This window comes from Hetaerina americana, unplaced genomic scaffold, assembly GCF_022747635.1.
Source record: "Hetaerina americana unplaced genomic scaffold, ioHetAmer1.1.p SCAF_3, whole genome shotgun sequence".
NCBI classification, from domain to species: Eukaryota; Metazoa; Arthropoda; class Insecta; order Odonata; family Calopterygidae; genus Hetaerina; species Hetaerina americana.
In genome coordinates, this window is record NW_027286874.1 from 88,422,570 (window position 1) to 88,445,338 (window position 22,769).

The following is a 22,769-nucleotide window of genomic DNA, read 5'->3' on the forward strand; positions in this document are numbered from 1 at the left end:
GCTTGTCCATGAAACTCAGCGAGGCACATTTGAAATGGTATTTTTAAATAGCTCTTTTCAAGAGTTACTGCGAATACGGTATAAGTATTCATTACGTCCATCCATGTCATTTACTAGAAATTTAGTGTATCACGTCAAAATAAAACTTTGTTAATTCACATGATAAATGAACTTTAACGCGATCCAATTTTCACTGCGGCGCAGCATCATCTATCTGCCTGATGATCCTGCATCGCAGTGAAAACTGGATCGAATTAAAGTTTATTAATCATGTGGATTAACAAATTTTTATCTTGACTTTTGTCATCATGGAACAATCCCACGGAGTTACGCCTGAAACGATTAATTATATAAATTGGGTCGTATGTTGGCACGAAAGAAATGAGATTGTTGAAATTTCAATAAAATCAACAAATCATTTTTAAAATTGCTAAGACAAATGTGTTGTTTAGAAGGTTTTTTCTCTACATACTTCTCTTTAAACCAACACTTTACATTACGAGTAATACAAGCATGTATTTATCAAACTTAAAAAAAAAGTTTCAATAACCTCTTATACTTTACTTTACTTTTACGAGAATTACTGAGAATTATGCACGTATAGTATATTTGTAAATGATCCTCATAATTCTACCTTAGTGAAGCGGTTATTATAATGCAATCTGCATAAGCGAAATCCGCTGATCACATTCGTTATTTACGATTTGTATAATGCGCTTCCCTTTCGTGAGTTAACAATAAAAATAGATCCTGCCCGAGTTATCGCATATCATCGATGGCGTCATAAAGTTGGTTTTCATTTTGCGTTGGCTTTGGGGGCATTTAAAAATTTTAGATGGGGACCGACCTTGTGAATGAGCTCAAATCTCATCGTGAAGTTCATAATAGCCGCCCCGGGAGTGAACCCAATACCTTCAAATTGAACCAGAACACGCAGCTGAAGAAACTTAATTTACGCTCACGACTTATCCCCATGTTGCCTGAGGAGATTCTCAAAATGGCCGCCCAGTGTGTGTGGGGAGGAGGAGGTGGGCAAAGGGAAGACGAGGAGAAAATGAGAGAGAGAAAAACGGAGCGTACACTCCGGAGATGAGGAGGGCGTAGTATTTCAAGCGCAAATCGTTTGAGCGGGGCCGAGCGGGGCCAAGCGGGCGCCTTCCCCCCCACGGGCCCGAGCGGGGCCAAGCGGGCGCCTTCCCCCCCACGGGCCCGCGGCGCGGAGGGCCCGCATGTCCCGCCGGCGCTTCCGCCTGGGGAGCCGTGGAAGGCCTTCCTCCCTCCGCCACGCTACAGCGGCCACCCCCGACGCCTCTTTCCCACTCCTCACGCACCTGTCCTCCACCCCAACCCACTCACCCTCACGGAAAGGGATTTTCGCCCGATTTGAAAAAGGAAAACGGGCCTTACCCGTCCTCACCCGCCCCACATTTCAATACATGGCGGACATCGAATACGTGTACGATGGCCGCTGGTTCCACTTCGAGGCCGCGTACGCCGCTGTTTAACCCAGGGGAAGGAAGGTTACGCAGAGGGACAAAATGCCACATCGTCTTCCGGGTTGCTTGGATGTTAAAATATAGATTTTAATGATCCAGAAATACGGGTGTTCTTAAGTTAGTTAATAGCATTTCGTTGCAATAAATTTGGGCTATGATAAAAAAATTAATCCTAGAAAGAATAGCTATCAGGTATTGTGGGGAAATTTTTTAGGCTGGGAATAACGGATAATAAATAAAATTCAGACAATCTTTGTTTTGAAGAACATTTAAACACTTTTAAAAAAAGGTAGGTAATGTAATATAATAACAAAACGTGATATTTTTCCAAAATAAAATCTTTTTTAGAGACCACTTTCGCCCCCTAAAATATTTTCCCCCAAAAAGTTAATTTTTCGACCAAATTTACTAAACAAGTAAAGTCTTTTATGTGACACGCATATTGTATCCAGCATGAAGTTCCATGAACCTGCGGTGGTTTTCTAGAGGTCTTACAGGAACTAATGAAGGTATCAAGACTTTATTTTGACAATGGTCGGCACTTTCAGGATAATTTGTCCTCTCCGGTGGCAATATTAATATTGCGATACTTGGAAAACCTAACCAAATCACGGATTACGCCGGATCACTTTTCAAAGCTTTCGGCCCCGCAAATCTTAATATGCTCAAAAACGAAATAAACGGAATAAAACAACGAATATATTTTTACAAATTGCCAGCGGAGAGGGAGATTGTTACATTCTTTTACAAAATGCTTCCATCAACTTGTATTTCAGGAGGTTTGAAAATTTAGTAGAAGAAACGTTTAGAGAAGTCCTTTGAGTCCAATTAAATCGATTGGGGAACAGAATCATTGAAATTTCTTCTCCAGACAGAAATTGAATTTTTTTGAATTATTTGAGTTACCCGTTTTAATTATTGGTCCATGTTTTTATCATTTAATACTGAACTACGCACCAAACGAATAAATATATAGTTAAGACAATATAAATATTCGATGAAGAACATGGTGATACATGTTACGAAATCCGAGCCGTGATTAGTAAATCAGAATATATGCGCGAGTAAGCTATTAAAAAAATATATTCAGTAATATACCAACAAATGGGGGAGGGTTTGGAGCGTAGGATATTTAAGCGTAAAGTTTAGTCGGCGGCAATGATTTCGTCTACTGCCCTCATGTCGTCATCTGTTGAGGCCTGTGGGTGCATGGTGTTCGGAGTGGGATCACCCACATCACGCCCCAGTGCACCCAACCGTCGACAAACAACATAAGGGCATGAACACCAACCACCTGGAGGAAGGAATCGGTCGTCAGGTAACGAAAAAAGATTTGATTCGAGGTTTTATCATTCAGGAAAAGTCACCGACATCCCACGAACACACACACAAGCACACTCGTCCCACCTCCTGAGGAAGTGCCACCATGCCGTGAGGTGGCCAGTATCTCCGACCCACCTCACGCTTCACGGTCTCGGACAAGCGATACGGCTCGCCGGGTGCACGTAGCACGTTCGGTTGGATATCACCGGCAGAGAGGGTGGGAGGGAGAGAGAGAGAGAGGAGGAATGAGAGTCCACGCCCTTGGGGTGTGAGAGGAAGGTGAAGCGCGGGAGGGGCGAAGGCAAAGACGCGGCACGAGGAAGCGACTCGCCGAGATGGTGGCGGACGTGGGGCGGGCGGATGGGTGGGTGGGTGGTAGTGGCAGGAGGAGTCCAGCGGGGGGGATGACCGTGGGGCAGCGGCGGCGGAGGGAGAAGGAGGCGGGGAGGGGGCAAGTCCGGGGCTTCGTTGGGGGGCCGACTTCCCGGAATGCCTCCTGTCGTCTCCCGACCGCTCGCTGTCTCCCGAGCTGAAAGACCCATGCCAAGGGAAGGAAGAAGCTTAGTACATCCGGGTGCATGAAATTATCTTACCCTGAATTGCGACTTTGCTGACCGATAAAGATGTCCCTTGTGATCCAGGGTCCAGTCAAAGAGAGAGAGGGTTGGTATGGGATGTTTGAAATCCTTTCCCCGTATTAGTTTCCAAGGGGTGACGTCATGATAACGCATATGATTCATTTCTAGGTTTGGGCGTGGCTGTTCAGATGTGCCAAACACGACCCCATGATGATTCTACTAAGTTATTCCATACACACCGATAGACATTTTTTCCTAAGGTTTAAACACGCCCTCCCCGCATCATCACCCACAGGAGGGAGTTTTAAGCAGGCTGAAATGCTGGTACCTAATCGAAAAGCTACCATATCATAAATGCAATTCTCAAGGCAATGTTTCTATTTAATAAGGAATGGCAATCATTTGGAGAGAATGGTAACTTAGGTTCAATTTTATAATATCGCCATCATAGGGGGGCGAAAGTCATTTCCCATACATTTTTACTGGTGCTTTAAGTCTCAGCCATAAATCCTTGTGTCTTGACGAGGGTGCTTGCTCATATCCTGCGACTCCCCACCTCCAAAGCCACGTTGAGAAGTTTCTAGAGTATCACCTGCTTTAATTTCAAGGTTCAAGGCCCACATACTTGGCCAGAGTATGAGATTCCTTCCTGTTGGGTATTCAAACCTAGCTAAGTAGCAGCTGCAGATTCTGAGGAATGACTTCAAAAACTAGTACTGCAGGTGGAGTTTAAAGATCAAGTGGTGGGAAGGAGTGAGAAATGAGGAATTAGACAGAATATTTGAAGACTAGATGGAAATGTGAGGAAAATACATATTTGGAACGAGGTAACTAAGGGAAGAACTGGAAGAATTTAGGCCCCCCTTGAAAGAGATTGGTTTTCTCAGAAACATCAACGGAAATAGGCCACCACATAGAAGTGAATGCCCCATAAGCAAGGTCGAGCGACAAATACGTATGCTAAGTGAAGAGCTTTGTCGGACTAAAGAGCTCGGTGCAAGGGTTTCAGCTTTGAAATGAGAATAGCGAAGACGTCCATTCAATTAAATTTCGAGTTGAAATACTGATTTATGTGAAAGTAACCTTACTCGCATACAGTCGAAGATGGGGAAGAAAGTTTGTATACCTCCTTTTAACGGTCAAAAAGGGCAATATTTACCATATTCGAACTATTCCAGAATGGAAGCTTACGTGGAATATCACGATGACGAAAGATAATCACAATAGTAAGAGGAAATAACTTTTGAATGATTCAAAGAAGTGAATTTATTGCGATGGCTACCGGTAGTTAATTGGCTTCTCATGTCAATCGTTTGTATTCGTATTCTCGTGACAGCATATGTTTTATCATTCGTAATCCTATGCATACGCAAAGTGAAGGGAAAGTTCAGAAAAATGTCCTTTGGATAGATCCTTAACCAAGGTATCCCAAGGCACATTGTATTGGGAGCGTGATAAAGCTAGTTCTGGTCCAGCCTTCCACCACTCCCTCCATATTTGAAGAAAGGAATGGGCATGATTTAGAGAAAAAGCATTTTGATGATTGTATCATTGAATATGATAAATGTAATACAACAAAATCCAGAGCTACGACAGACAGCTCCATGTAAACTCAAAACTTGGTTCTACGGGTCAGTCCACCTATGATGCACTTATTCAATTACCTACGCTCAACGAATGGCGAGAGAAGCAATTTAGCCTTCCTAACCGCTCCTTCACTTTGAACACACGCTCTCGGTAATCGAATGTGGGAAATTCACTTCGAGCGATTTTATCGGTCGTATCGGATCACTTTCTAGAATTCGGTGACAAGACACTTGACAAGAATACGACTAACCTCCTCTTAAAGTGCCGCGGAAACAAAAGAGAGTTTATCGCTACGTGAATCCGTTTCTTCGATACCCCGACATCGCGGACGTGAAGAGGCGCGCGGACGAAACGGAGAAAAGAACGTTTCCACGAAAATTTCAGCGAAGCACCACATACTGACTACTCTCGTCACTATAAACGCTATTTGAAGTTATGCTATACTTCTTTGAAATATTTAATGAAACTCCAGCGAGCTATAGTTTTCGTTTAATTTTCAAGACAGAAAATGTAGTAACGGAAGGAAAAAAAAGGATATTTTCAAAGAAAGGAAGGAATTCCTGATTTATGTAATGATTTAATGGCGTTTTCAGGATTTGAATGAGTGATAACGGTTGATATATAAATTCGTCACAGGGAACCATCTTCTATGTCTGATTTGCATTTAATATATTAAATTCCTTCAATGTGGATCCCACCTCACCAGAGTTTTATCCCCATTTAAATGGATAGTTTTTAACACTTTTGTCCTTGGAACTTAATACCTTTGGTTATCAGAATCTTTTTCGGGATCATAAGCAGACCAAAGGGACGGGCACAAGTAGATCCTTCGTTTGTCCCGGAGAGACCGTTCAAAATAAGCCCCTCAATACCGCCGCCTTCTAGTGAGCAAACATTTAGTTTAACCGTTGGGATATTTAATATGAAAAACAAGGTTCCAACTTTCGCTTGCACCCTCGGTACGGTTTATTGATAGGGGTGGGGGGCGTGTGCTCGATTATCCAGGTTCCCAAAACAATTCGCCAACTGCTCGGGTCGCTCTTAAGTCGACGTCCGCCGTAGATGACTCCTAATTTGGATACGCACGAGGCACTTTCCTCTTAAATAATGCAGGAGGGCGACATTAAGAAGACTAATGAACGATGGGAAGGAGGAGCGCCGGCATCGACCGGTTCATGGGGGCGGGCATTCGATGACTTCAGAAAACCCAACAGGTCTGACGGTGTATATTAATTTGATGGTCCCTCGGTGGGAAGTTTTTTTTTTCCTAAGGGCAAGTTTAGTGGCGCGAGTGCTCTGGGTGGAACGGATACGTACGCCCTCTCTCTCTGCTAGGGAAAAATCCTCGGCTGTGTGCCGTCGAAACCTCCACTCCCCGTCGTGGCAGGGGGTCTGTGGGCTACGCCCGCGATACCGCCCCTTCGCCCGGCGGCGCGTTCGAAACGGCTCGAACACGTTCGTCCTCGCTGAAGCACCATCGCGACCGAGCATTTACCACTGCTATTGAGTAGTACCGAACTATTTCCGAGATCAGAATGGCGGGGAGGAGGCACTCTTGACGAAAACGTTCACTGAAGCACTCAAAGGAAATGAAAAAGAGACACACAATCGTTCGTTCAGACTGACCTCTGTCGTAGTCGGTGGATCACGATCGTAGATGAGACGGACACCACCTCCCTTCTCGCAGGTCCTCTTATCTTCACCGCACTTGCGCCTTATACTCCAGGGATGTCTCCCGGGTCTTGCAGCACGAGGAACACTCCCGACGGGTAAGACGAGACTGTCGCCGTCGCCTCCTCCGAAGAGTCCCAAGAAAAGCCCCCAAGGACTCTCCTACGCTCGCTGCTGGAAACCCCGGGCAGGGCTCCCCACCAAAAAAGAGCCTTCCTTCCCTCCTCCAATAACCAACGCTACTCCTCCTCCTCCTTTCCCTCCCTACCACTCTCTTCCCGCGGTCCTCCTCACTCCCTCTTTCCCCCCAACTGATCCTCGCTCGCACTTGCTCACGGGTCGAGTCTTCCGCCGCCACTAGCAGCGCGTGTGACGGAGAGAGAGGCAGAGCGAGAGAAGGAAGTAAGGCCCCCCGCGGACGGCTCGGGGAGGGGCAGGAGTGGAGGCGGTGGTGGGAGGAGGCGGTCGGGAGGGGAGGAGTGGGAGTAAGTGGTGGAGGGGGGATGGGGGCCATGGGAAGGGTAAAGGGAGGGTAAAAATCTCCTTCCCCATTCCACCGACTCCTCCCCCGGGTTTCCCTCTCTCTCTCTCCCTCCCCAGAGCCCCTTCCCAGCCCCACCCCCCGTGGAGTCCCTTTCCGTCCCGTTCCCCTACCACCATCTCCTCCGCTTTTCGTTGTTGGGGGTAGGACTAGTTGAGGAAGCGAGATGGCCGGGAGATTCGGGAGTGTGGGGGTTTGAGAGAAGAGGAGGATGAGAGGGAGCGGGATGTTTGGGTTTTGAGGGAAGGAGGGACGACGTAGAATTAGGGAGGGAGGGGGGGAAGGAGGGGTGGGGAGAGGGTTTTCGGGTAGAGGAGGAGGGCGAGAGATCCTTTGGACTCGATAAAAGCCCTCCCCCTCTCCCCTTTTTCCAGGAGGGAAGGGGTCCTAAAAGGAGGAGGAGTCGGGGAGGTGTTGCTGCTTCTGCTTCCCTAGAAGGCGGGGTGGGTGGGTGGGTGTGTGCCTGCCTTCGTGGTGGACACCCGCGGACACTTGCGCCACACGCAGGTGCGACACGAAGGCTGGTCTTGAGGTCCCCTTGTCCGGGACGCGTGGGAGTGGGACGGGGACTTTACGTGAGTCTCCCGGGTTAGCGATCGAAATGTCACCATTTGATCGTAGTAATTGAGGAGCTTTTGCAATCCTCCTCCATTCAACTTTATTGTTTGTTCCACGATGCGCTTTTTCTCCTTCGTAGTGAACTAAACTGCTGATTAGTAAGTGCTGCCCCGTGGATCCGTGCATCTTTATTTTATCATGCCAAATATATCTAAAAGAGTAAACACCTCAGCAGGAAGAAGTATAAAAATATTACAAATTTGATTAATGCAGTAGACACTTTTTTCTTTCCTCTTCACTAACCATGATCCTCTTACATATATGTGTGAGTGTATATATATAAACACAGATGTAGATTTTTAGAATATAGAGACACAAAGAAAGGACACTCACAATTTGTTATTTTACGTTTCGACAGCACGGCTGTCGTCTTCAGAATTGTCGAAACGTAAAATAACAAATTGTGAGTGTCCTTTCTTTGTGTCTCTATATTCTAAAAATCTACATCTGTGTTTTTATATATTTGTGTGTCGCCGATGAGCGTTCCATTTCGAAGATATTTTATATATATATATATATATATATATATATATATATATACACACACACACATACACACGAAAGATTGATTGGATATTTTACTTTTTTTACATGGCATTGTTATGATGAAGCATACATATTTCGCATTATTCATTCGACCTTTATGTGTATGAGAAAATATCTGCCGTAAAAACACTTTCGCCTATGTACAACACTGATCATCTTGAATAAATTTCCTAAATAACAAAGGACAAATTTCCTGGATGAAATTTTCGCCGGACGACAAAGATAATACTAGAAAGAGATCAGCAAGGCACTCATGGTCTGGTTGAGAACTTTTAATACTTTATGAGTTTCCCATATGACGCTATTTTGCCACCCTCTCTGTTATGTGTGAGGATGTTTAATACGTCTCAGGACTATTCTCCCAACGGAAATTAACGGATGAACTCTTCATTTTAAGTTGCTGATTTTAAAAACTAGCTGTAGGATTTTCTTCTCTGGCCAGTAAGGTATGAATACACGAGTAATTTGGTTGTCCGCGCCAGTGGCTCTCGATATACTGCGGTTCGTTGAAACGGTTAATCCTTACCGTTTGCATTTATAATTTTATGAAATCAGAGAGAGCCCCCCCCCCCTCATGTGACGCAGTCAGTGTGACGATTCTTCGGACCTCTCCACCACACAAATGATGTCACGTCCGACGATAATGACCCCTCAGCCATTTTCGGGGCAAGGTATGATCAATGCATCAAAATTTTCAACGGAGATTTTAATTTGTCATTGTCCACGGCGGTCGGAGTCATTCGCCGCCTGCTCCTCTCGGGAACAAATCTCATCGGCGGCATCCCACACGGCGGCCGCGTCGTGCCGGGTTAATTTCGTCGTTGGCGCCTTCGGAATAGGTCCCAGGAGGATGGATCGTCGCGGGGGACGAGTCCACTGATCAAGGCCGAGAGGATCGCGGGGACAAGGGAGGGGGGGCGGAGCGAGCGAGTGCGAGGGATGGAGAGAGAGAGATACGTCAGAGAGTTGAGATTTCCACGGCACTGCCTCGTACGCGCTCTGTCCGACGCCCCCCACCCTCCAACGGGAAAGCGGTGCCGCCAAAAAAAGCCGCCGGGAACGCGAATGGAGCGGACGGGGGACGGGACGAGGCGTCGTACTTTGCGACCTGGCGGAGGACCCCGGTACAGTTCCGAAATTTCTACTACCTGCACGGATGGTTGGTTATTTTTTTTGTGTATAGCCCTCCGCCGCCCCTCCCACGTCCCGTACCTCCTCGACCCCCCCCTGAATAGCCTCACCTCCCAGACCCTCGTTCTTCCACTATATCATCCCTTATACTTCCTCGCCCCTACTACCTCGACCGCCTACGACTCCTTCGGACCCCTCATGCTCCTTCAAGTTCTTGCCCCCAACTCCCCTTCATTATCCAACCAGCCTCTGGCCCTTTCTTCCCCTTCTTTCTCCTCCGTCCCCATCCCCCGCGTCCCTCTACTCTAACTCCCTTCCTCCCATCTCCCCCGCACGCTCTCCCACCTGCCCTCTCCTCTGGAAACCCACTTCCCCTAGCCCCGTTCCACTGCCCTCTTCTTCCCCTCTCTCCACTCCGCTCCTCCTCCATTCCCCCTTCCCGCCGTTCCTCCCCCACGCTGCCCTCACACCCAGACAGACCCACCCTCCCCTCCCGTTCCCCCCCCCCCCGGCCTCTCCACACCGGTGGGGCGCCTCCCAGTCCGCGGCCTGCCCGCAGGGGGCGGTCCCCCCCGTGGTGGTTTCCACGGCGTCGTCTTCGCTGCTGCCGTGTCGTCACCAACCGGCGACACCCAGTGCTGTTTCCCACCAGACCTTGCACCGGAGAGGGAGGGAGAGAGAGCGAGCCACGTAGTATCAAGCCTTCCCACCGCCCTCCTCCCGCCTCTCATTTTCCCTCCACCTCGCCCGTGGCCGCGGTGCGGGCATGTGCCGCCGAGGGCACGGATGGAAGACACGGTATCTTCTCCCGTCCTCCTCCCCCATCAGTCGCCGACCCTCCCTCCCGCCCTCGCTCTGCGTTCGAGGAACCTCCACCTTGGAACCATGCTCTCTCTCCACACCCGCGGGCGCCAACACTCTGGTGCTCGGACACGAAAATATCTCCCGGGACCGATGGATGTACTTTCGCCACATTCTTCTCCCCGCGACTTCCTCCTTCCTACAGGTAGCTTAACGAGTCGCGCTCTCGAAAAATATTGTTCGGCGCGCGATGGGAACGGGGGACGGGCGTCGAAATCCGTCTCCGGAGGCGGTGGGAGACGTCTCCCGCCGCCCGAACCAAATTAGCCGTGACGGAGGCGGGTACCGTCCCTCCTCCGACGAAAGCGAACCTCGGTCGGGTTTCTCTCGCTCGAGACCGTTTATAATTACGGCGTCTCGGGCATTTGCGATGGTTTAGGAGGGGTGTGTGATAATTCATGGCTGGGTGAGATGAACGATCTGTGTGAGAAGCTTCATATTTTGGGAAATTTGAAATTTTGATCCTGAATGAATGAAGAAAACATGATAGGTTGCCGTTTCCATAGTGAATACAGTGGGATGTCGATCAGAGGAGCGTCCTTACTTGTTATTAATGTATTTATCAGAGCTTTTTTCTCTCGATTTTTCGTTCGACATTTATAAATACTCCCGTACATTAAAAAATGTATTTTGTAAATCGTTAGAAAAGGGATATTCGTTTATGAATGCTTTTTGCTCCAATCAACCTTTCCATCAGAGGCCTTTAATTTCGTTTTTATTTAATACAAATACGCACAATAAGTTAAATCATTTATTACCCTTTCCTCTCTTTTTTTCACTTCTCCTGGAAAATAAATCGCTCACTCCATAAGATAGTTCCATCACCCTCAGAATCACTCGACCTATAATCGTAAATATTTTTCTTTTAATCCTTCGAATAAAAGAACGACCATTAGTATAAAATGTGTCCTTTTAAAATGAAATAAGTCAAACACACAATTATATGATTCGAATTTTCTAATCCTGCTTCCAAAAAACACTTCAGGAGTAAGTTATGAAATATACTAGTACAGCAAGTCAATTGAGACAATGCCCAGATAGGTTCGTGAAATTGGATAAAGTTCGATCTCACTTTGTATTAGGCCGAGGTAAGTGTTGAAGAACGTCGTAGGTAAAGTTTGGTCACGATGGGTAAATCAGGGTTGGGCTAATGGTGTCCAAAGACTTCAACTTGATAAAAACCCGAGTCCTCTCAATAGTTGAATCGCGTACCCATGAGCCTAGCAACTCATAAGAAACTAAAAATAAAATTGTGCGGAATGAAATTATCACCATATACTCCAATTACAAACCGCTGGTGGTCTAACACCCCCTGCCACGTGCCCACTTGTTGCCTTGTAGGGTAAATGGTGTATCAAGATGAAATTATTGTGATTAAATGCAGTAGCAGCGGTAAGTAAAAGATGAGAAGTAGTGACTGATGCGTGCGTTCGTTTTTAAAGCACTTAAGTAGGTTCATATAGGTAGACCCACAAGTAGTCGCAACGACCTGTGGTGTACAGTGTTTGGGCACTAGTTACGTATACGTAAATATGCCCTTATACATAATTATAAATTTATATTTGCACTTGTACCTAAACACGCATGAAATTAGACACATATATGCCCATATATGTATATCAAGCAATAGTAATTGTGTAAGATTAAAGCTTTAAATAGTGCTTTTTGAATTAAAAATGGAGTTTCGCGAGTGTTTGAAACTCCTCGCAGAAGGAAATATTACGTAATAATACAGGGTACAAAAAAAAGCTGCCCGTTTCCAGAAGAATCTTAATGGATGGGAAATGCTCATCAGAATCACTTTACTCTCGTATAACGCGAGGCCACATTATTAAGAAACTAATATAAGACAAATCTATAGTTTATATTTAACTGGCTGGTAATCTAACACCTCCAAAACACGCCCTTGCAATGGATTTTAGTTCATTTTGTATATGTAACATATACGAGGGTCATCCGGAAAGTAGTACCCGTTCGTGAAATAAAGACACAAAAGTAAATATTAACAAACATAAAAAATTTTATTTGAAAGAGGATACTTTAAACTACTTCTCAACATAATCTCCAAGCAAATTAAGGCATTTGTCATAACGTGTGACAAGTTTCTGTATTCCTGCTGCATAGTCCTTCGCCGCCAGCTCATTGAGATACGCGAGGGACCCATCTTGCACAAATTTTTGCATAATGCAGATGGTGTTTAACAATTTCATGAACAATTGTTCGAGAAACATTGGGAAAATGCTCACAGATGTCATCAATTGTGACGCGCCGATCGTTCCTCACGAATTCGTCAACTGAGCTCACCAGTTGGTCTGTAATGACAGACGGTCTCCCCGAACGCTCATCGTCGTGTGTGTTCCCCCTCCCCATGTTGAAGTTGCGACACCACCGCCGAACAGACGACTCGTCCATTACATTGTCTCCATACACCTCCTTTAATTGGCGATGAATATCACATGGGCGAACGTTTCTTGCATTGAGGAATTTAATCACTGCCCTCACTTCACAACTGGCGGCGTTCTCAATTTTTTTAAACATTGTAAACAATCACAGAAACAACACAGGCAATGCTAGCGTCACGCAACTTGGCTCAGAGAAGGCAGACAAGCCACTGAAGCTATCTGACCTCGTCCAGCGGCTACTCGCGTCGTCAGCACTTCATGCGGCACGAACGGGTACTACTTTCCGGATGACCCTCGTATGATGCCATGAAGGCAACAATCAATGTTTTCTCTGGAGGTGCGTCCACACTATTCAAAACTAGGTAATCAATGACTTTATGCTAAGAAAATGTTCTAATGTTAGTCTCTACTGTTTTTTAAGCTAATTTTATTTGAATTTAATAGGTCATTTTGATTTGTATATGATAATTTAAAAATTCACGTTTCTAATATTGTTTTCTTATCTTAAAATATGAATTAAATACATACCTTTACTTTTTCTAGCTGGCATGGATCTCAGCTTTTCCCCGAGAACAACACAGCTGCAGTTCACGTAGGTGTCTATTTTTTCATAAACCTTTCGTAGCTGCAGTGCCAACTAATATTTGTTATTGAAACATGGCAATTTTTACTATCACTCTTCGGCCCAACCCTTCTATGATGTTTTCCTCACCCAAATAATCCTCAATTCCCGGAAATATCTCGGCTGGGGTGTTTGCGTAATGACATCCTAATAGCTTGAGGTAATACATGGTATTAAGTCCTTAATTGGAAAACCGCACACATATATGGCCCATTTTTAAAAGCGATTGTAGGAGAGATGACAGTCACTCCAGACCTATTTCCCTCTCGTCGATTTGTTGCAAAATTATGGAAGACAATACTCGTATTTCCAGTTCGATAATGCGATATCTCTCTATCTGTAAGTGAATGATTGGGAGTGTGGCAGGATGTGATTACACATCAGGTTTGCGCCTCCAAAAATTAAGGTTTTCTTAATTGTTAGTTACTATATATTTATAGTTTATGGTTAAAAGCGATTGCAGGAGAGATCACAGTAACTACAGACCCATTTCCCTCTCGTCGATTTGTTGCAAAATTATGGAAGACAGTACTCGTTTTGTCAGTTCGATATGGGGTATAAAAGGTTTGTATATATATATATATATATATATATATATATATATATATATATATATGTAAACCATAAACACAGTAATCAACCCGAAGGTCGGTTTGGTAGGTGATGGTAGAGATCACCCAGTACTAAGCCCTATACGGCGTGTGAAAATTCACACATCAGGGTAGGGGGGCCCAGTTCCTTTCCCTGTACCAGTTATGATTTCCCAGGAAGATCTAGTACCCGAAAAATCACATGGATTGGGTTGAGCTGCAGGTGCCCAGAGACTTGCCCGGGAATCGAACCCGGGCCCCTCCGGTCAGTAGTCCAACGCTCTACCCCCTGGACTACCGCGACCCACATATATATTATGGTAGATGAGAAAAAGAAGACATCCTTGGTTACTTAGAGTGAAAAAATAAAAACCCTTAACTCCATTAGCTGCGGTTGGATAGCGTTATTTCTGATGTCTTATCGTGCGTGGGAAAAATGGCATCTTAAATCTATCTGTTCCACATCAAATCTCTCTCATTTTATTGACATGATTTCTCCAATTGTAGTACGATGTGACTAATAAAACATTTTCCGCATCAGCGCGAAAGAAACCTGCACCCAATTTATGCAAGAGATTTAATCTGTAATTTAACCTTCGTTCCGTGGATGACTCTCAACTTAGATCCTCTCATAATCTTGATACGCTACCCAGTTCATCATAACAACGTTTTACAAATCTAGCTCCATTAAGCTGCACGCGATCTAATTCGGCAATCAATCCATCTTCATACTTAGGATCCCTCATACTAGCGGCATAGTCTAAATGAGGCCTAACCAGCGAAAGATAACATTGCTCTTTAACCTTCTCGTCAAATTTACCAAAAACTCTTCTAATTAATCCTAAATTTTTACTATCTTGTTCACATATTCTCTTTACAAGTTCAACCCAGGAGTAAGGAAACAAGGGCAAGTTCACGAGTAAGGAAAACGTCTTAGTATCTAATCGAGTCTGCACTGTCTATTTCGGTATTTTTTGATGCAGCAGGCGTTCGTGAAGGAAACAATTCATTCCGATAATCTATCACTGAATCATTTTTTAACATTAATTTCTAACTGTGAAGTGTCGTACCAACGTGTTAATGCATTATTGTCGTCTGCTATAGTTAATTTACACTCATGACTATGGATACATCTGTAAGCCATTGCGCAGTCGGAATATAAGCATATCATATTTTAAACCACAGTGTTGCCTTTAACGTAAAGATGGAATGAAAAGAGCCCGATAGCAAATTCTCTGGAGATCACCCGAGGTGACTTCTACTGCATTTGAGCTAACACCATCTATGATTACTTCTCTACGTGGCCATTGAATATATCTTTATTCCAGCCCAGGATATTTTATCTATGCCATAGGCTTCTAGCTTTTTGAGTAGTTTATCTTGAGATACTTTGATAGAGGAAACGCGTCCACTGGAGCGTTGCTCTCTCCCTCTGCTCTCAAAGATATCATGAGCAAAAAGCGCAATTTGTGCCTCGCAGGATTTATCCTTTCGGGAAGGATTAACTTTCGGGAAGTAAGGATTGTTCTACGTAATGTTTCTCACGTCTACATTTACATAAATACCCCTCGATCCACCGAAAAGGTGTGTGGCAGGGGGTGTAAACACCAGTTTGTATGGGTAAATGGATAAGAGGGAATAAGGGAAATTAAGGAAAAAGGGAAAAAACATTCATTAAAAAAACTTCCAAAAAACGTGTATATTTAAATGTTTGCTGGCAGAAAACTCAGTTAAGAACAAGATGCAATTTCACCCAGTGAAAAACCTATTTGTTATTCGAAAAATCTGCTTAGTGCTGTGGTGGCGAATTGTGCGAGGAAAAAGGAATTCTCATCACTGTCGTTTTGACAGGGCAACTCAAGGGGGGAAACAATAAGACGGAACATAGTGTGAACTAGAGAAAATATTTCGGAACATACAAGTTACTTTGTCCCTCAACTCACTTTATTGCTGGCGTTATAACGCCCCCCATAGGTGCGGAGTCTTGTAAATAAAGTTGTAGATCTAATGTATCTGTGAATTTTCTGATCTGCATGAATAGATGGTTTCCTGATAATGAGTGAATGCTTGCATTTGAACCCGCCCGTTTTAAGAGATGCGCTTATTTTTCTTCTTAGCGTAGTCTGGGTAGTAGTAACTAAGAGTTTAATTGCCGTTGTATATAAAAAAATAAAGGATGTATATAATGGATATATATGTATATATATATATATGTATATAAATAAATGTATTTATATATATATATGATGGATGCTGCATTAATTGTTTCCGATGGCCCCTCGTCCACGTGCCTTCATGGTGGATCGCTGTGTGCCATGTGCATGCGGAAGTATGGGTGTAGTAGTAGAATGGCTGGTTACATACTAGCACTCCCTGCCACACGCCCTTGCGATGGCTTCCGGGGATGACCATAGATGTAGAGATCATACGCACCTAAAATAAGGACCCCACGAAGAAATGTGAGGCCCCTGTTCCCTAAAGGCTGTGGCCTTCAGCTCTATAGCTACAGTATTATGTTTTTCATTTTCTCCTCTGCGATTTTCTCAGTTTATTATCTTATAAATTCGAAGGAAGTAGTTTGAGATAGGTGTAATTTCAGTGGTCCTGCTGTGAAGTTGACATGATAATTTGAAAGTAACCGTTAGGATGATTGGCAGGATAATATTCCAACTCTGGCATGAAACTTAAAATTAAAGTATTGCTTAGTTATCATGTACATGTATATGTGAAATTAATTGAATATGGGAGAATATATACAGTACTGTATATACTGGAATACGAGGTCTCATGTATTTCTCTACGAATGTAGAGACGAGCTGCTAGTAAGAAAAAAACAAAGGGATAAGGATTCCCTCCGTTTTTCACTCATTTTCCCCGCTATTAGTTTAGTAAAGCTTGGTTTTCTGTTTTAAAGAAACCTATTATACAGTGTCGATGTATCCTGTTACGCTTCCTCCATCGATTCCTCTCCCTCCTCTCTTTTCTTCCATCATTGTTCACGCTTCCAGTTCTCACAATCGCATTCCACCCCCTTCCTCAGCGCGTCCGTCAACCTTTTGAGGAATCTTCCGCTCTGATGACACATAATTCCGTCATAGCTGCTTCGCAAATCAAATTGCCCGAAAGCGAATCGTACATGGGGTAGTTTCTTTCACGATTGCACTCTTCTGCATGTAACATACGCCATTTTCAAAAGCCCGCGAAAGAGATTTCCATAATTTAACTCTCATGCTACCTTCACATTCTCCCATAGGTAAATATTTCTGAGTCAACTAAAGTTAGTATAAAAATTGATTATATGTCAGATGCATTTGAACATGTTTCATTTTATGAAGAGCATTTGGCTTAATAGTTTCGCGCATTTCGTTCGAGCCATATTTGGTAGTCACAATCACTTTTTTAGGTCCGTTTTCTAATTCACATGAAAATGGGAAGTAGGTGAGAGATATGCATTTTTTACCGGGACCTGAGTCTGGTGAAGTCAGTTGGAGATCATTCAAAAACTTTGTAAGCCAATGAATTTACATCTACCTTTACATTTGTCCACTAGCCAGAGGTGTATCAGAGAATGCACCCACAATAAACGCCCTCCCCATGGACTACAATCTTTCCGTGGCGATAGGCTTGTTCAAAACAGGTTAAATATACATGTATGCGTGTTATAGTGGCATCAAACCTTTCATGGGGAACATGAATTGGAAGTATATGTGGGTCAGCCATAAAGAAGCTAGGTTTCATAGGTAATAGAAAAATGAATCACAAAAGTATTAAATCTCTTACGAGTAAGTTAATCCACATTTAGAATACTAGTAGTTGTTCTTATGGGATGTTACCGATAGCTTAGGTCATTCGTACCATTAGGGATGGATAGGAAAGGAAGGGTGGAAGAGAAACTCGGCGTCGGCATTAGCCTACCCTTTTCGAAAGGCACCAAGGGGTCCGCAGTTAAACGTCCCATCCGACGAAGGTCGTACTCACTCAAAGTGCTCTCCACAAAGAACCTCTAGTAGAGATCGGGATACCGCTGAAAATATTTGTTCTCTCCAGGATGGGAACCCGGGCCCTCTCGGTGGGAAACTGTATGTTAGCCACCGCACCATACCGATCCCTTCCTTTAGAATACGCGGCATATGTCTGGGATCCACGGAATAAAAGCTTTAATTAAAAATTTAGATAAGTTTCAAAGAGAATCCACTATTTTTTTTAATTTCTACGAGAAGTAAGTGTCACGGTCGTGCTGGAGGATTTTGGCATTGAGCCTTTTGATTCTTGAAGAGACCAGGCAAAATTTTAGAAAGTCATATAGCTCCTGAATTTTCCCTTGATACAGAGAGAATTATCATGGAAACAAATAATATTGGATGGATTCGACCACTGGGAGAAAAGAAGAGAAAAAGACCGTCACAGATTCAAGTGCTCATTCTTCCCTCGCACGATACTATGTAGACGAATAAGAGTAGGTAAACGTGGAAAATATCCGGGGAAGTAAGATCTAGTGCTTTCTCGGCGTATTTGCTTCATGAGGTTTTCTCGGGTCTTCCACCGGGTCAGGGGTTCCATATTGGGCGACGTTTCGATGCCCGCCTCGTACATTATCCTCAGGGTAGATGTCGTCCTCATCATCCGTAGGGTGAATTGTCCTCGTCCACCCTGAGCAAGATGCACGAGTCGGGCACCGAAATGTCGGCCAATATGGAACCCCTGACTCGGTGGAAGAACCGAGAAAACTTCATGTAAAAAATATATCCAGGGAGTTGAAGAAATTGCATGTAGACTTTTGACGAAATGGAATACAGAAACACTAACTGGGATGAAAAGGAAAGAGTTCCACAAGGCAGTAGAAATATAATGTGTATATACAGGTACTTACAATAGAATAAAAATGTGAACATATCAAAAATGGGATATCGGAAGCCGTAAAGGAATCCGAAGGAACAGCAAATAGAAAACAGTCTATTGAGCAATGGATTACAGACGACATTTGTATGTCCAATCATGAAATATCTCGATTCTCAGAGTTTACTTTAAAAAACCCAACAAGGTTTCTTCATAGGGTAGATCTTGGGAGACCTAACGGTACTTTTCGTTCATGATATTTTGGTCTCGGGCGAGGTAAATCTTTAAGTCGATGCTATATTTCTAGATTTTAAAAAGGCATTCGACAAAATTTCTCAGAAAGTTGCTCCAAAATTTGAAAAGCTATGGGATGGATAAGTTTGCTAAAGACTGGATTAATCAATTTTTAACAGACCTCGAGCAAAGGGTCGTAATGGATGGTGTATCATCCGACACAGTAAGCGTCTCATCGGGTGTCCCACAAGGAAGTGTTATCGGTCCGCTATTGTTCCTCCAATAGATTAATGACATCAGTTTTCAGGTTTCCAGTAAAATTCGTCTATTTGCTGACAATATCGTGATACATAGGGAAATATCCAGTCATGGAGACATAGTATCATTAGCTAATGACTTAAATGCGATCCAAAAGTGGTGCGAGACATGGGAGCTAGAATTAATTTTGAAGGATGTTTTCCGGTGAACTTTTGGAGGAAGCGTATTTCATCCGAAAACACTTACAGAAAACACCAGTACAGGAAACCAACATTATGTACAACGTAGAATCGGTAACATATTTGCGTATTACTATGGCCGCTGACATTTCCTGAGGAAAACACATTCGTGAAATTTGCAGAATAGCAAATAAAATGAGATGTTATGAATGTAATGAAAGGGTTTAAAGAGCTTTGTTATTTTACGTTAGTTAGCCGCGACCTTGAGTACGCTGCGGATGTATGGGATCCTTAGGAGATAGGCTTAGTTTTGAAACTAGTTATAGTGCAGCGTAGAGCAGCTAGGTTTGTGGAAAGTTGCAACGAACACCGTAGTTGTGTCGACACACTATTGGAGAATTTGGATTCACTTATTCGAGGATGGTAAAGACATATTACCGGCACCGAATCACTATGGTGAATCAGATCACGTTCGTAAAGTCAGAGAGATAGATAGTAGAAAAGATTTAAGATGTTGTTTTTTTTCTCGTACACTATGTATAAAAATATATTGATTGCAGATGCGAAGGGGATAATTAGTACTCTCCATATATTTTGACGATATCCTGCATGAGTTTTAAATGGGCCAATTTTTATAACATTGTTCCCGCATGATTTGAATATTCCCTGTATTTGAATATTCTTACATTTAAGTACCTTCCGTCGTAAGATTAACTTCGTTCGAGTACATGATCGAACTGGTGTTTGTTTAGAGGTGTAATGATTTTGAATGAGCCCACTACTTGTGTACTGCGAGAAATAATGAGGCCCGTGATAGACATTTTCATCGCTTCCATCCCAATAGTAGTATTGTCTAATTTTGGGTGGGTAGAATCGACTCCTGGAAGCGCCGCGGGCATGGACTTGGATTTACTCCCCTGAAATGTCCCCCTCGATGGTCATTCGAAAGGAAAAGGGAGGATTGGGGGAGGGAACGCCGTGACGAGAAAAGACCGGAGACCCACGCGGCCGCGCGTATAAACAGACGCTCGAATCACACACTCACGCCATCGCGAGACCATTCCCCAATTAGGATGCATTCGAGAATTTTCTATTTGTAACGCCTTGAGAAAAATCATCTCCAAGTAAAGGGAGATTTTTATTTCTGCTGACAGCTCTTGTTCTTTCAACTTTCAACCTGATGCGGAGGAACCCTTTTGAGTCCGAGGTGAAATTTCTTGATTATTGAAAAACCACCGCGATTGGATGCCTTTTGTTATTTTGATTGGGCGCCATGTTTTCATTCAGAATTATTTCTTGATTTTGGGAGATAAATTTAAGTTCGCACTCTCCTTAAGCCATTGCTATCTCTTAGTTGCTAGTATAGGATTGTGGTTTTACCTGGCGTCTACCTTTGTTTGATTTGAAACTGTAGTCATATCTATCACCTCAACCAAAATTCCCCTACTCATTGCCTAGGAAACCTTAGAAAGTTAATATTTAGAAAAAAATATTATTGTTTTTATTATTGTTGTTATTATTATTGTTATTGTTATTATTGTTATTGTTATTATTATTGTTATTGTTATTATTATTGTTATTGTTATTATTGTTATTATTGTTATTATTATTGTTATTGTTATTGATATTATTGTTGTTATTATTGTTATTATTATTATTTGGTTGTTTTCCGTTTAAGGTAGGTTTTGGATTCACATCGACTTAGCATCGCAACATTGCTTAGCTTCGTCGGGCTAGACACAACCTGACATTCCTGCTGTATTAAATGTTCCTTATTTCCGAATAATTTGTCTCCCTATATTCTGTCCCCAAATTCTGTCCTTGTTTTTACCCTATCTCGCTTACCTAACGTCTTCCCATCCTTCACACTCGTCACTATTCCATTGCTATTCAAATCAAGCAACACTTTTCGGGTGTCACTAAAAAATATCTCAGAATACAGGTATATGTAAGCAATACAGATCGGAGGAGGGAGTGTTTGGGAAGGAAAGAGCTATGACCTATACATTCATCTGTAAAACATTCATTACCAAGAAATGAACTTCGTAATGAATTCAATAAAATTGTTAAAAAATAAATTTAGCCCTACAGTACATTGATGTATGACACGACCAGGATAAAGTAAAAGAGAAAGAAACTGTCACTGACAGGTCCAAGTTCTTGTTTTTCCTCTCATAATATGCAATCAGAACAATATCTAACCCAAAACAAAAAAAAACATATGGACTTAAACATTAAAATGTGATGAATTAGTCAAGCAAAACAATTATTGCGTGATGTGTAGAGGCATAACACATAAGTGGGCATGTGTGTTAGTATATGAGCTAACATTATTCAACTGGATGTAAAAGCTATTAAGCCTTCTTGTATAACTGGTACCCTAACTAATCACTAGCAATTTTTATTGAAAAAAGCAACATTATCAATATGATTTAGGGAAACGCCCATTATTGCATGACGGAGTTAGGCATGTCGGTTATATTCGCGTAAGTGTACGTGTATGTTTGTGCATGTGGGGGTATATATTTATTAATGTGCATATTTATAAAATTAAGGCTTTACTTCATGTATGTATAGTATATTTCCCTTCGAGCAAGCCCCTCCCTTTGTACTCGTATATGCCGCACAACGTCTTGCAGGTAATTCCGTCGTTATAAATGATTCAAAGAATGCTAACTAACATCAAAGCAGATTTAAGCTAAAGCTTTTCCCGAAAGAAAACCGACTTTGTCTGCCTTTGCCTTCTTGGCAATGTGAGACCTATTTCGCCCCAAAATAAAGACGACTATCCATCTTAATATTTGTTCCAAGACCACTAATTCTTTCAATCACAAACTTTTCGATCAAGTAGGTGCATATTCTGTTAACTGTTTTAATTGAAAAGACCTCATTGCCTGATGAAGCCATTGTTCCATAGTCATTGAACGTTTCTTTGTATATTATGAATAGGGATAAAGGCTAATTTTTCTTTTTATGTAGAGCTTCATTTTTTAAATTCGTGTCCTCGAGGCAGCAGACACTTGTTGATGAGGGAAATATTTCAGCACTTTTACCACAAGAAATATGAGAATATCAGTTGCCTCTGGCATAATATATTTATCATCCCACATCATTAAATAGCAGTTCAAAAACTTCGACGGTTCGCAGTGGTGGACCACGAAATTCATCTTAAATCAGGGATTTCAAATCATGTGTATTTTTCGAATGCGAATAATGCGTATGAATTGCATATCGCAAGAGGAGCACCAATTATGGTTAAATTAATTCACAGCTAATATCAAAATATTTAAACTTAT

The 22,769-nt window shown here is 43.0% G+C and overlaps 1 protein-coding gene across 1 annotated transcript in view; it reads right to left on the reverse strand.

Moving 5' to 3' along the window:
• Positions 1 to 6,999, reverse strand: part of LOC139690851 (uncharacterized) — a 41,910-nt gene extending 34,911 nt beyond the window's left edge. Inside the window, exon 1 of the mRNA XM_071588454.1 lies at positions 6,611 to 6,999. The gene's annotated coding sequence lies outside the window, so the exon portion shown is untranslated. The remainder of the gene's footprint in view (positions 1 to 6,610) is intronic.
• Positions 7,000 to 22,769: the final 15,770 nt, after the last annotated feature.